Here is a 14,686-nt window from a genome sequence, read left to right as displayed (position 1 = left end):
ACAGAAAAGTAAATCAGCTATACATATACATATATCCCCTCTTTTTTGGATTTCCTTCCTATTTATTTATTTATTCATTTAACATCTTTATTGGAGTATAATTGCTTTACAATGTTGTTGGTTTCTGCTGTATGAAAAAGTGAATCAGCTGTATCTATACATATATCCCCATATCCCCTCCCTCTTGTGTCTCCCTCCACCCTCCCTATCCAACCCCTCTAGGTGGTCACAAAGCACAGAGCTGATCTCCCTGTGCTATGCAGCTGCTTCCCACTAGCTATCTATTTTACATTTGGTAATGTATATCTATCAGTGCTACTTTCTCACTTCATCCCAGCTTACCCTTCCCCCTCCCCGTGTCCTCAAGTCCATTCTCTACGTCTGCGTCTTTATTCCTGTCCTGCCTCTAGGTTTATCAGAACCATTTTTTTTTAGATTCCATATATATGTGTTAGCATACGGTATTTGTTTTTCTCTTTCTGACTTACTTCACTCTGTATGACAGACTCTGGGTCCATCCACCTCACTACAAATAACTCAATTTCGTTTCTTTTTATGGCTGAGTAATATTCCATTGTATATATGTGCCACATCTTCCATATCCATTCATCTGTCGATGGACACTTAGGTTGCTTCCATGTCCTGGCTATTGTAAATAGTGCTGCAATGAATATTGTAGTACATGTCTCTTTCTATTATGGTTTTCTCAGGGTATATGCCCAGTAGTGGGATTGCTGGATCACATGGTAGTTCTAGTTTTAGTTTTTCAAGGAACCTCCATACTGTTCTCCACAGTGGCTGTATCAATTTACATTCCCACCAAGAGTGCAAGAGGCTTCCCTTTTCTCCACACCCTCTCTAGCATTTATTGTTTCTAGATTTTTTGATGATGGCCATTCTGACCGGTGTGAGGTGATACCTCATCGTGGTTTTGATTTGCATTTCTCTAATGATTAGTGATGTTGAGCATCCTTTCATGTGTTTGTTGGCAGTCTGTATATCTTCTTTGGAGAAATGTCTGTTTAGGTCTTCTGCCCATTTTTGGATTGGGTTGTTTCTTTTTTTAATATTGAGCTGCATGAGCTGTTTATATATTTTGGAGATTAATCCTTTGTCCATTGATTCGTTTGCAAATATTTTCTCCCATTCTGAAGGTTGTCTTTTCGTCTTGTTTGTAGTTTCCTTTGCTTTGCAAAAGCTTTTAAGTTTCATTAGGTCCCAGTTGTTGATTTTTGTTTTTATTTCCATTTCTCTAGGAGGTGGGTCATAAAGGATCTTGCTGTGATCTATGTCATAGAGTGTTTCTTCTGAGTTGTATAGTGTCTGGCTTTACATTTAGGTCTTTAATCCACTTTGAGTTTAAAAATATGGAACATTTCATGATTTTGTGTGTCATCCTTGTGCAGGGGCCATGCTAATCTTCTCTGTATCATTCTAATTTTAGTATATGTGCTGCCGAAGCGAGCACTTCCTTCCCATTTAGGTCACCACAGAGCACTGAGTAGAGTTCCCTGAGCTATACAGTAGGTTCTCATTAGTTACCTATTTTACACATAGTATCAATAGTGTATATATGTCAACCCCAATCTCCCAACTCACCCCTCCTTCCCCTCCTTGCTGTCCATAGTCCATACATTTGTTCTCTATGCCTGTGTCTCTATTTCTGCTTTGCCAATAAGATCACCTATACCATTTTTCTAGATTCCACATATATGCGTTAATATATATTTGTTTTTCCTTTCTGACTTACTTCACTCTGTATGACAGTCTCTAGGTCCATCCATGTCTCTACAAATGACCCAATGGAGTAATATTCCATTTTTTATGGTGGAGTAGTATTCCATTTTATATATATATGCACCACGTCTTCTTTATCCATTCGTCTGTCGATGGGCATTTAGGTTGCTTCCATGTCCTGGCTATTGTAAATAGTGCTGCAGTGAAAAGCAGTGCGTGTTACACCAGCCCATGATGTGCCCTGAGCAGTGACAACACATTCCTTCCGAGAGTCTATGCTTGGCTGCCCCAAGCAGAAACTTCCTTTGAGATTTGGGTTCTCCCTCTTTTCTACAAAATAAATACATGCTTGTTTTTTTGTAATAAAAAATTGTTTTAACTGACTTATCGTAAAGTAATATTTAAGATTTTAAAGAAGTAGCCTAGTTATGCTACAGCTTCGGGTATTTCCTGGCATGTGAAGTTGTATCCCCAAGATCTGGTCATTCTGTTTAAGAATCTGAGGTTATAGTGTTGGCTTGGGGGTCAGAAGGACTAGATTTTACTCTTGTCTTTGCTCCCCGTTCATATTGTGTCGTAGAAGTTATTTGAACTGCCTAGACCTCAGTTTTCATGCCTGTAGGGGATTGGACTAGACCATCTCTACAATTCTTTCTGGTTCTGAGCCTCGATGGATCTCTTCCAGGTCCTTAGCTTACTAGGTTCAACTTTGGCATTTGCCTATGAGCAGACATTCTCTTGAGCTCCTCTACCATCACTCAGGCATGTCGAGGGCTCCTTTTCCTGATCCATCCTAGAGGAGGAGAGCCAATTTTCCTTTACAAGCTGATCACACAGATTGGTAGAGTCCCAATTTATACACAGCCAGGCATGGTTTCTCCTTGTAAGACAGCACTGATGCAGCAAACAAAGACAGGATAGGAAGGTATGTGCCCTAAACAATCAAACTAGAGACAATGCCAATAGAATTTTTTCCTTTAGTATTCCAAAGTAACATACTTTTCATGGGGAGATTGATGGACTTTGGCCTACTAACAGATGCAGGGGTTTGGTTTGGGTTTTTGTTTTTCTTCCGACTCCATCAGCTTTGAAACTGAGAATGGAAATGAGACACCTGCATTAATAAAACAACAAGGTGGCGTTTGGACACTTAAACTAAACAAAAGAAATTGAACCTGGGAGTGAATTACTTATTTATGACCTCTCCTGTCAAGTTAACTACCCTCTTGTGAGGCCTGGGATACTCTCTTTATTGGTCCTTAAGGCAAGTGGGAAGGGTTCTGTGATGGTCTGTGGTTTAGGTCAATAGTGAGCTGGTTATGGGGGGTCATTTGGTCCAAAGCTTCCTTATAAGGAAACGTACACCCTCCCCTCTTTACTTGAAGACATTCTGAAGGGACTTGTGATAAGCAGGATATATGGCTCAGGAATTTCACTGTATATCCAGGAGGCAATGACAAGATTAAACCAGAGTGGAACAAGGCCAGAGGTCTTAATCAACTCTGCAAAGGAGAAACTCCTGAGGAGCTGGTGACAGCCTGATTTCTTGCATCTGTTATAACCGACCTGGGAGAAGCATAAGTGAACACAGGGCATTGGGCAAAGCTTCTCTGCCAAGCATCTTGAGGTGCTGAATCACCTAAATGGTCTCATCTATCTCTGGTTTCTACTATTGTCCCCTAAAAAGACTACAGCAGTTCTCATGTAACCTTGTTTAATGTCATTTAAATAAAGATCACCTTGACTCAGATGTCATCTCATAGAACAGACATATTTCACAATCTCTAATGAATCCTTAATAGGATTTTTACATACATGCATATATGCATATGAAACGTAAGTCTTGTTATTGTCCCAAGTTTACTTAAACATAGCTCATTGAGGTTGCACATGGGTACATCCCATGTGGAAAGCGTTTATATATACATACATGCATTTTGTCTTGGTATAAAATCAATTCTGCCATAGAGCATTTTCTCCTTGTCTTGTCAGTAGGAAGAAAAGGTCAGGTTTTCAGAGGGATAGAAGATAATCCCACAGAGGAAAGACTCATCTTCCCAGCCACACTTTACCAAGAAGTCATTCATTCCCACTCCGATCTACAAAGGTATGATAGGTCACCTTTTCACGGTGCTGACAACAGAGACTATTGGAACCCAAGATGAAGGACAGATCGAAGGATCTGAGAATTAGAGGGCATCAGGTCAGACACAAGACCTGACAGGTAAGGTGGCTACTGGCGTCTTAGGCAGGAGGGCCAGCAAGACCAGAAATATTTGAACCCTAAGATCATTGCTTATTGATAAGGCCCAAGATAAAATTACTGATAGGAGAAGAGGTGGAGCCCTTCACCTCACTTCAGCAGCCCCCTGATAATGGCTGCTACACCAAAGCTTTTCACTTCCATGAACCTCTTCTTATCCTGGTTCCTTCTAGTTATGCTAGTTGACCGGCCCCACGCCTGGCTGCACCCTCCTCCTTAGCTGTCCTAGCCTTCAAGATCAATTACTTTAAGCAAGCTCTCATTGAGTAACAAGCACTCTAAAAATGTACTAGCTTTAAACAACCACCAATTATTATTTCTTACCTGTCCTTGGTTTGTGTGGACATTTCTGCTGATCTGGACTGGGCTCCATTGAGCTCAGCTGGGCTTGCTCACGTGTCTACACTCAAACTGAAAGTTGGTCAGGGTCTGGCTGATCTAGGATGGCCTCAGCTGGGATGATACAGGGCCCAGGACCTCTCCATGTGATCTCTCCTCCTCCAGCGGGCAGTTAGCTTGAGCCTGTTCTCATGGCATGGCAGGGCTCCAAGACTCAGCAGGACTAATCCTGCAGGAGAGCAAGCCCCATTGCATAGCACTTTGCAAGCCTCTGATTGCATCCCATTGCTCAAAGCCCAGAGTCAGATGGAAGAGGATTGTAAATTCTAGACCAAAGGGCTTGGATACTGGAAGGCCATTAATTGGGGCCATTCATGCAAGCACTCTACCACACCACCCTAGGCCAAGTCATAGTATGTCTTGACTCTATGGCTCCATAGCCACCATTATATACCTGTTACCCTTCTTCTACCCTTGATCCCTACAATCCATTCCCCATCTATTAGTCAAGATCATCTCTTAAAAACATTCATCGGATTGTGTCACTCCCCTGCTCAGAAGCCTTCAATGACTCCCCAGTGCATTTAGACTAAAATGCAGATGCCTTACCATGGCTACCGGTCGTAAAGGATCTGCCAGCCCCTGCCTATCTCTGTGCCCTCATGCTTTAACCGCTCTCCCCCTTGCCCACTCTACTTGGCTACTCTGTTCTTCTGTCTGTTCCTCCAGCCTCAAGGGGTCTTGTCTTTGGTGCTCCCTCTGTCAGGGATGCTTTGCCACAGGTGTCTGGATGACTGATGGCTTCTTATCTGTCAGCTCCAGCATCCTATCCTCACAGAGGCCTTTCCTGGTCACCTAAGGGAAAATAGCTGAGCCCCTTCCCCATATGCCACAAACTCTATCTTATTATCCTTTTTTTTTTTTTTTTTTTTTAGCAATGTAGCGTCTGAAACTATTCTGCTTTTTTATCTTTTCATTTCCCTTCTCCTTCTGTCTACAATGTGAGTTCCATGGGAATAGGAACCTTGTCTGTCTTGAACATTACTTTCTTCCCTCCAACAGTAATGCTTATAGACACATGCAGACACTCAGTCAAGAGTCACTGAACAAATAAGTAACTGAAAATCCAGGTATATTGGCCTATCATACAAATACATATATTCCACTGTACTGATTTAGGGTACACAATATGGCCTTTTTTTTTTGTTTTTGGTCTTGTCATTATATTTTATTTTAGCCATTCTAATAGGTAGGTAGTGGTATCTCCATGTGTTTTGTTTTGTTTTTTTTAAACATCTTTATTGGAGTATAATTGCTTTACAATGGTATGTTAGTTTCTGCTTTATAACAAAGTGAATCAGCTATACATATACATACATCCCCATATCCCCTCCCTCTTGTGTCTCCCTCTCTCTCACACTCCCTATTCCACCCCTCTAGGTGGTCACAAAGCACCGAGCTGATCTCCCTGTGCTATGCGGCTGCTTCCCACTAGCTATCTATTTTACGTTTGGTAGTGTATATATGTCCATGCCACTCTCTCGCTTTGTCACAGCTTACCCTTCCCCCTCCCCGTATCCTCAAGTCCATTCTCTAGTAGGTCTGCGTCTTTATTCCTGTCCTGCCCCTAGGTTCCTCATGACCTTTTTTTTTTTTAGATTCCATATATATGTGTTAGCATACGGTATTTGCTTTTCTCTTTCTGACTTACTTCACTCTGTATGACAGACTCTAGGTCCATCCACCTCACTACAAATAACTCAATTTTGTTTCTTTTTATGGCTGAGTAATATTCCATTGTATATATGTGCCACATCTTCTTTATCCATTCATCTGTCGATGGACACTTAGGTTGCTTCCATGTCCTGGCTATTGTAAATAGAGCTGCAATGAACATTGTGGTACATGACTCTTCTTGAATTATGGTTTTCTCAGGGTATATGCCCAGTAGTGGGATTGCTGGGTCATATGGTAGCCATATTTATTTTGATATTCAAAGTCGTATGATTCTAGGCCCTTGTTTCCCTCTCTTACTCATTACAAGACCTTTTCAGCCAGATATTCTGGTTCATTCTTTCCTCTTTTTATGGGTCCATCACTTATTTCTTGCCACTTTTCCCCGTGTAACTGAGTGATCCATAGCCAGCCTCGTTTCTCTTCTGTTCACTGTCCAGTAGTCCTCAGGAGACAATGCAATGGTCCACCAGACAAGCTGGGATACGCTGGGTGACAGCTGGGAGACCTCAGGGGGTGCAGAACGGCCTGGCCGCTGGAGCGGAATTTCTCTCTGATATCTGTCATTCGCATCTTGACTTCTGAGGACAAGACAGCTTGTTGATTTAAAATTCCAGTTGGAGTAAGTGTCCTGAAAGAACTGTCAGCAACAGTTTTTGTACATTCCCCCTGTGTCTGAGGCCAGGTAGATTCATCACAAGAGCACTTTAACCCAACGGTCTGTAGTTTAGACCCATAGACTGCCTTAAACAGCGTATTTTTGGAAGATACAACTTCCCTCGTCTCCTCTCTGGGCTCTTGAAACGGTCAGCTCTGCCTCTGGCTGAGGTCCATGTGCTTCTCTTTGGGCCTCTGCAAATAACTAAGGGTACTCATTCAAACTAGTCTTTTATTTATTTTCTATTTAAAACATTTTTTTTTAACATGAACAATTTTTTTAATCATTCTTTTTTAAAAAATATTTATTTATTTATTTTTGGCTGCATTGGGTCTTTGTTGCTGCGTGCGGGCTTTCTCTAGTTGCGGTGAGCGGGGGGCTACTCTTCACTGCGGTGCTCGGGCTTCTCATTGCAGTGGCTTCTCTTGTTGCGGAGCATGGGCTCTAGACACTTGGGCTTCAGTAGTTGTGGCGCGTGGGCTTCAGTAGTTGTGGCTCACAGGCTCAGGAGTTGTGGCTTTCGGGCTCTAGAGTGCAGGCTCAGAGGTTGTGGCGCACAGGCTTAGTTGCTCCGCGGCATGTGGGTTCTTCCCTGACCAGGGCTTGAACCCGTGTCCCCTGCATTGGCAGGCAGATTCTTAACCATTGCGCCACCAGGGAAGTACCATAAACAATTTCTTTACTTAAGAATTGAATGAAATAATTCCCTGGAAAACATTGAAATAGTAGATATTATAATTGCTCAATTTTGTCAAAGAGAATCAAATGCAGATTTGTTCTTAGTAATATGAAGAATGGAAGTTCAAAGTTTTCTAAACTGTCTATATATATTTATTTTAACCATTCAAAATTAATTTTTAAAGGTTATACTCCATTTATAATTATAAAATATTGGCTATATTCCCCATGCTGTACAATATATCCTTGTAGTTTATTTTATACATAATAGTTTGTACTTCTTACCCCCCTACCCCTGTATTGCCCCCTCTTCCCTCTCCCTGCTGGTAACCACTAGTTTGTTCTCTATATCTGTGAGTCTGCTTCTTTTTTTGTCATATTGACTAGTTTGTTGTATTTTTTAGATTCCGCATGTAAGTGATATCATACAGTATTTGTCTTTCTCTGTCTGACTTATTTCACTTAGCATAATGCCTTCCAAGTCCATCCATGTTGTTGCAAATGGCAACATTCCATTTTTTTATGGCTGAATAGTAGTCCATAGCGTGTGTGTGTATATACATGTATATGTACCACATCTTCTTTATCCCTTCATCTGTTGATGGACACTTAAGTTGCCTCTGTATCTTGGCAATTGTAAGTAACGCTGCTATGAAATTTGGGGTGCATGTATCTTTTCAAATTAGCCAAACTAATCTTTTAAAATGCTTTCATTTAGTCTCTCTCCTGCCCAAAGGCTTTCACTCTTAGCTCTTCCTCTGCCTGCCCTTCAAGGTCCTCCAGAGATGGATTTCATAAGCTTATTGACAAGGACTCGGTTCATATCTGAGGAGTTGTCACAGGATCCCATCAAGGGCTGCACCTCTTCCAAGACCTTGCTCATGTTCTTTTTCACTTTGCCCTAAAGCAGAAAGAACTGAAAGCATTTCCATGGAGGTAATGAAATTTAGCTTCAGGGCGCCCCACTTGCATGGTCCTAAGGCCTTGGGAGGAACCCCAGCAATGTATTCACATGGTCATTACAAAATTAGCAGAAATAAGATATTCTAATTTCAGCTGACAACTCTCTCTTTCCCCTAGTGTTGGGTGGTGATGGGTGGTCATGGGCATTCTGGGGATCCAGCTTAGAGGAAGTTAACTTGGAAAAACATTCAGTTTAGATTTAGTAGAATATATTTATGTGGTAGGCAGTTACTCGCATATATTGTTAGGTTTCTGCTGGCCATTCTGGTTTAGGAATGGCTCCTAGAAATCCTCCTATTGACCATTCTGTCAACTCCCTGGGCAAGGCTGGAGGATCAATTAGGGCATGTATGTCTCCTTGGGTACCTGGCACCAGGAATACACAGATAGTGGAAGAAAAGCTAGGTTTAAACTGCATGGAGCTGGAAGGGGATCTGTGAAAAATTCTTCCGATCACCAAATGTAGAAAAATGTACGCCAAGTATTCCATTCTCATGGGTGCCTAGTCAAAACAGAAGCTCTCTGGAATATACCCTACGATGCTGCATATACAATAATACACGCACTATATTTTTTATCCTATTTTCCTTTTATTTTCTTCCTATTTCATGGCAATCACATGAAATAAAATTGATCAGAATTCCTGTGTTTGTAAGACAGAAGCCTGTAGCAGTAAACAGCAAGGATATCCAATGTGAAGTCACATGTTTTACGCATCCCAACTGTCAGTAACAAAAAGCAAATTTCAATGAACCCTGTTGGAAGAATGACTGAGTTATCTCTGTATTTGCTTTGTAGAATGTGTTACAAAAACAATGTCATATGAAGAGGCAATCAAAGAGTATATAGTCAGAAAGTGTAGGAAGAAATATTACAGACATGTGTCAGGCAACTAAATAATAAAATATATTATTTGGGGGGGTTTTGTCTGCTTATTTTGCATTTGTAGTTCTTCCTTATACTTGATTTTATATTCATAAGTTTTTATTATGTTTTTAAAACAGGACCTAAAAATTGTATAAGCTCCCCTCCCCCATAAAACCTGGATCTTCTCATGGCAAAAACAAAACACAATTTATTACCTCAATAAATTAGCCCAACACAAAAGTAGTAACTCTTTATTACTTGGGGGCTTGCTATGGGTCTGACATTATTTTAGGCACTTTATATAATTCTGTTATTTAATCCTTAAGACAACCCTGTGGCTGATATGCTTCTCATTTCAGAGGGTTACAGAAAAATGAAGTAATTTACTCAAGGCCATACTAGGGTCAAACCAGCTCTGTCTCATTCTGCAGCCTGTGCTCCAGCCAGCATGCTTTGCTTCTGTTACCCTCTTTGTTACCTGGTATCACACTTAACTACATTTTTCTTGTGTTGTCTGTCTGCTGCTTTATACTTGTGGTCCTTGATTCAGCTGTAATAAGTTCCTTGAAGATAAAAAATAGAACCCAAATTTCTTCCATATCACTCTCAACATATGGCGGAGAGTCGAGGTGGAATCTTTTTAATTCTTGACAATCAAAATTGATTAGAAGTCACATAGGTCTGGAAAATGCCCCAAGAGAAGTACAGAATAAATTATTATTCTCAGGAATAAATTTGAAAAATATTTTTTTCGACTTCAATACAGTATGCTGTCGCATGGCACTGGTGGAGGAAATAACTGATTTTCAATTAAAAATGTAAAAGGAGCAAATACGCAGTCTGAAGCTACAGGTAGGCTTTGGGTTTTGTTCTGAGCCATCACTGCTGGCTGGTGAGTACGCGTGTGAAATGCTAGTTACCATAGCAACCAGCACAGCAAGATTCCCCCCCTCTTTGGTTTATGAATCCAAATCGATAAATGTTTATAAATAACTCTCCAGTTGGCCAAAAGAAGTAAAAGCACAAACCAGAACAATCCTTCTGTCCTGTGAATGTGAGTCATAGATATGTTAGCCACATTATGGGGACAGAAAAAGGCTGTCCAGAAAATAAACAATTGGCCACATCATTTGCTTTACAAGGGTGCTTAGGAAAAACCCGTTGAGTGAAAATCGATTTTACATGCTAACTGACAACAAGAATACAAAGGGTGCACATCCAAGGGGCATGAACGTGAAATTACAGAAATCACAGATGCTGGGTCTGAAAGGGAACATTGGTGTAATTGGACCTCAATGATTATACTGAAGTTCAAACGGAATAGGTAGAGACATTATCCTGCCTTCGTGGATGATGTGTTCTCTGCGAAGTGCAAGTGGAATCACACAAAAGTGGAGTTTGGTATCAAGAGTCCCAGAAAAATCAAATCAGGCCACCAACTATTGTAAGGTTTCTTTCTATAGCATTCCAAGCAGATGGTCAAACAGCCTCTCCTGGGATATTTTTAGTGAAAGGGAAAGTCATTTTCATGTAATCTCTATCTAGTAGCTGTTAAATTTTCTTCCCTGAGCCAAAATCACTTCCCACTCTCATCCTTAACGTGTATCCATTGGTCTTGGTTTGCTCTTCGGCATAACAAGAACCTAATCCATCTGGTTCCCTGTCGGTGACAGCCCTTCAAACCTTTGATGGCAGCCATTGAGTCTTTCTTTAACCTTCTTTTGTTACTGGTGCGGTTCCAACCTCTCCACTCTCCCAGTTTCTTTCCTCAGAATGCTCTTAACTTGCCAGCATTCTTCTCAAAATGTGGTCTCTCCGAATGAGCTGTATAAATCCCCAGATGCGGGTTAAAATTTCAGTGAAACTACTTCTTATGTTTTATCTATGGACAACGTGACTAAGTTTGCGTTCAAGTGTGTGTCTGTGTGTGTGCGCACGCGTGTGTGCGTCTGTCTATAGCCACACTGCACTGTTGGCACATAGTAAGCTTCTGGTAGGCTAAAACACACAGGGCACCCCATCTCAGAATAGGAGTGAATTATATAAATATTTCTTCCAGGAAGAACCAACTAGGGCAGGGATTCCTTGGCAAACCACTAGCCTGAGAAACAGAAAGGAACAGCCCTTCATGGTTTTGGCAATATTTTAGCGGGCTGACGTAAAGTAGAGAAGGAGTAATCGTTCACAAGGTGTGGTTTGGAGGGTCTTAGAGAAGAGTCTCCTGCCCCCAAATGCCTCATTCATCCAAGTGTCCAACTGGCTGGAATTTCACCATTTGGAAGTGCTAAGCATTTTCCGGCTATTTTTTTTCCCCCAAAAGGCACATTAAATCACTAACAATTTAGTGTGAATGAGATGATCCCATTTCTTTCAGAAAAGAGGAGAACCTGAGGCAATAGGAAAGCACTAACTTGTGGATTTGGAGGTTGGGAAGAGGCATTAAATAGGGGGAAATAGTTTAGAAAGACGTGATAGGATGCTCTGGAGTTTTGCAGATTTGCTTGGGGCCCAGCCCTGCCCCAAGGGTAATGCTCTCTATGGTTGGGGGAGGAATCACACACTCAAACGTACACCCGGGAAAGAAACAGGAGGGTAGAAGAAAGACTACAGTGCTAGCATAATAACGAGTGAACCTGAGACAAGGGAATGGTTGGAACATGGCCCCTCTGGGTCTCACTAAAGGGACGACCACAGCTTAGCTCCAGCCAAATCTTGCAAAGGAGGAACACGGGCCCTTTATTGGCAGATCTTTCAAATTTTCAGACTCTAGAGGTTTATGTAAAATCTTCTGGTTTGGGAATGCTGAGCATGATGTCAAGAGTCAAACAAAATATTTCTTGTGAAATCACAAAAAGACAAACTCAGAGAAACAGGAGGTGAAGAGGTGGAGGAAATGGGGAGACAGCTGCTCAAAGGGTGTAAACCTGAAGTTGGAAGATGAACAAGTTTGGGGATCTAATGGACAGCATGGTGATTATGGGTAATAATTCTGTATCGTATACTTGCAGTGTTGCTGAGAGTACACCTTTAATAGTCTCAGCACAAGAAAGAAATGTAACTCTCTGATGGGATGGCAGTGGTAGGTAACACCATTGTGGCCGTAATCTTGCAATTTATTAATGTATCAAATCAACATGTTGTACATCTTAAACTTACACAATATTATGTGTCTATGTCTCTCAATAAAGCTGGGAAAAAATTTTTGAACAAAACAAAATAAGAAGAAAAATATCCAAATATCTCTGCTGCCAGACATGGCCGAGGCTACCAATTTATGGTCTCTAACATTAGAGTCTATGCAGTAAGATCTACAGCTACATCTATTTCAGTGAAGCAAGTGGCAGAGGCTCCAGAAGTAGCAGCTTAAATAAGATACAAGATTCTGCCTTACCACTCCTTAAACCTGAGAGGGGCTTCAAGGAGTCTACTTGGAGAGCTTGAAGTGTGTCTCCTGGAGTTGGAGGGGAAAGAAAGCATGATGCCCGATGATTCATATTTGAACAATCTAAGGGGCAGGAAGCTGTGACCGTCTGCCCACAATGACGGATCAGAGAGAAAGGGAATTCCAAGGGAAGCAAATAGCACTTTGCAGTTCTGTGTGTGCTTATGTGTTACTAAGCGAGTTTGAAAAAGTTACGGAAACTGAGGCAGAACTAGATGACAGAGTGGGTTTGTACAGGTAGTGAAGGTGGAAAAAATACTCAGGTATGTCTTCAGCCCATTCAATAAAACACACACACACACACACACACACACACACACACAGACACAAATCTATGTGGTTTTTCTTTTCTGAAACTTCTTTATCAAGTTAAAGTATCTTAGAGATTTCTCTGCATCAGTATCAGCCTTATTCTTTTCCTCATTTGCATATTCAATGTATGGATTTTGTCTGGATTGTATGGATTTCTCCCATCTGCAAATTCAATTGTATCCATTGCTCCTATTGTAGGATTACTAAAGTGGACTTGCTGACAGCCTGTGCACTTTTTATTTTGAAGGGTGTTACCAAATTGCCCTCCAGACAGGCAATATAAATGTACATGCCCACCAGCAATGCATGCTAGGCAGGGTGTGGTCACTGGGCCTGGTGCAGGCATCTGCAGGGAGCTTGTTAGGAATGCAAATGCTCAGGCCCCACTCCAGACTTTATCCATGAGATTCTGCAAGTTAATCACATCTCCAGGTGGTCTCTATGTGTGTAAGATTTAAGAAGTCCTCTTGCCTCTTTATTGACAGCTGTCACTCTGACTGTCTTTTTATGGTTTTATTTTGTATTTCATCTAGTATGAGTAAGGTTGAGAATATGTTTATGTACTTTAAGAGCCATTCGTAAGTCTTTATATAGTAAGGAAATTATCTCCATGTCTGTGATATGGGTTGCTGTTACTTTTCTAGGTGATGGTTGTCTTGAATTTTTGTTTTTTCTTTGTTGTGCAGAATTTTAAATTTTCACATGGTTAAATTTACCTTTTTTATAGTTTCTGTGTTCTGAGTCATAGAAAGTTCTCGCCACTCCATAATTATTTTAAAATGTTTTTGTTTTCTTTAATACTCTATGGTTTTATTTATATTTAACTATGTTTTCTACCTGGCATTTGTTTTGGCTCAAGGAATGAGATGTGGATTTATTTAACTTTTTCCAGGTGGCTACCTCCTTGTCCTAGTACCATTTATTGAATAATTGAAATTTCCCCATTTATCTGAAATATAACCTTTAATACACACTAAATTTCCCTATGTGAACTCTCCATCAATTACTTATTGTATCATGCTGCCTTTTGATTAACCAAGATTCTCTACTGAATTGCTGAATATGTTCTCCCAGGGCTGTGCTTCTAGCCTCCAGATAATAATTAAAAGGATCAAAAGTTATTGCCTTGTACCCCATCCATCAGAATTCCTATAGGTGACAATTCATCTGATAAAGAAATGCAGGATAAAGGCTTCCCAGCATTTACAGGTGCGTTTTTTTTTTCTTTCATTTTGTTTTAAATAATGCCTCTAAACGAAGTAACTGAAAGGGATAAGAAATTCTAGAATAGGTCAGGTTTTTAGAATTTATTATTTTATATCACAGAAGCAGTGGCTTACTGTGCTTTCCCAGTCCTAGTTCTAAATTAGGAAACCAGACTTAAATTCTCCCCCCTCAATTTTCCTAAGTTTTCAGAGCTGTTCGTTGACCATCTAGCACTCTTTATGTTGCTGTCATCATCTTTATCACCTTCTTGCCTCTGATTCATTCCTTTTTCTTTTCTTTGAATCAAAACTTTAAAGTACTTAAGTTTCTTGACATTCTTTTTAGCATCTCTCTTTAAAGAAATTTGTGCAGCAACGCTGATAAGTGAAAACAAGGATTGGACCTCAGCTATTATCACTTAAAAATAGGAATATCGGCTTTTGCTGTATGTTTTTGTCATATTCCTTCTAAATATGATAGAGTTATT

At 40.6% G+C, this 14,686-nt stretch overlaps 1 non-coding gene across 1 annotated transcript; it reads right to left on the bottom strand.

The window, feature by feature from the left end:
* Positions 1 to 1,361: 1,361 nt before the first annotated feature.
* On the bottom strand, positions 1,362 to 1,468 carry LOC114908207. The gene has a single exon (XR_003796897.1). It is a non-coding gene; the product is annotated as a U6 spliceosomal RNA (small nuclear RNA).
* Between the last annotated feature and the right edge of the window lie 13,218 nt (positions 1,469 to 14,686).

Source organism: Monodon monoceros, unplaced genomic scaffold (assembly GCF_005190385.1).
Source record: "Monodon monoceros isolate NGI ecotype Baffin Bay Population unplaced genomic scaffold, NGI_Narwhal_1 Super_Scaffold_3, whole genome shotgun sequence".
Taxonomy (NCBI): domain Eukaryota; kingdom Metazoa; phylum Chordata; class Mammalia; order Artiodactyla; family Monodontidae; genus Monodon; species Monodon monoceros.
This window is presented reverse-complemented; position numbering and strand designations above follow the sequence as displayed.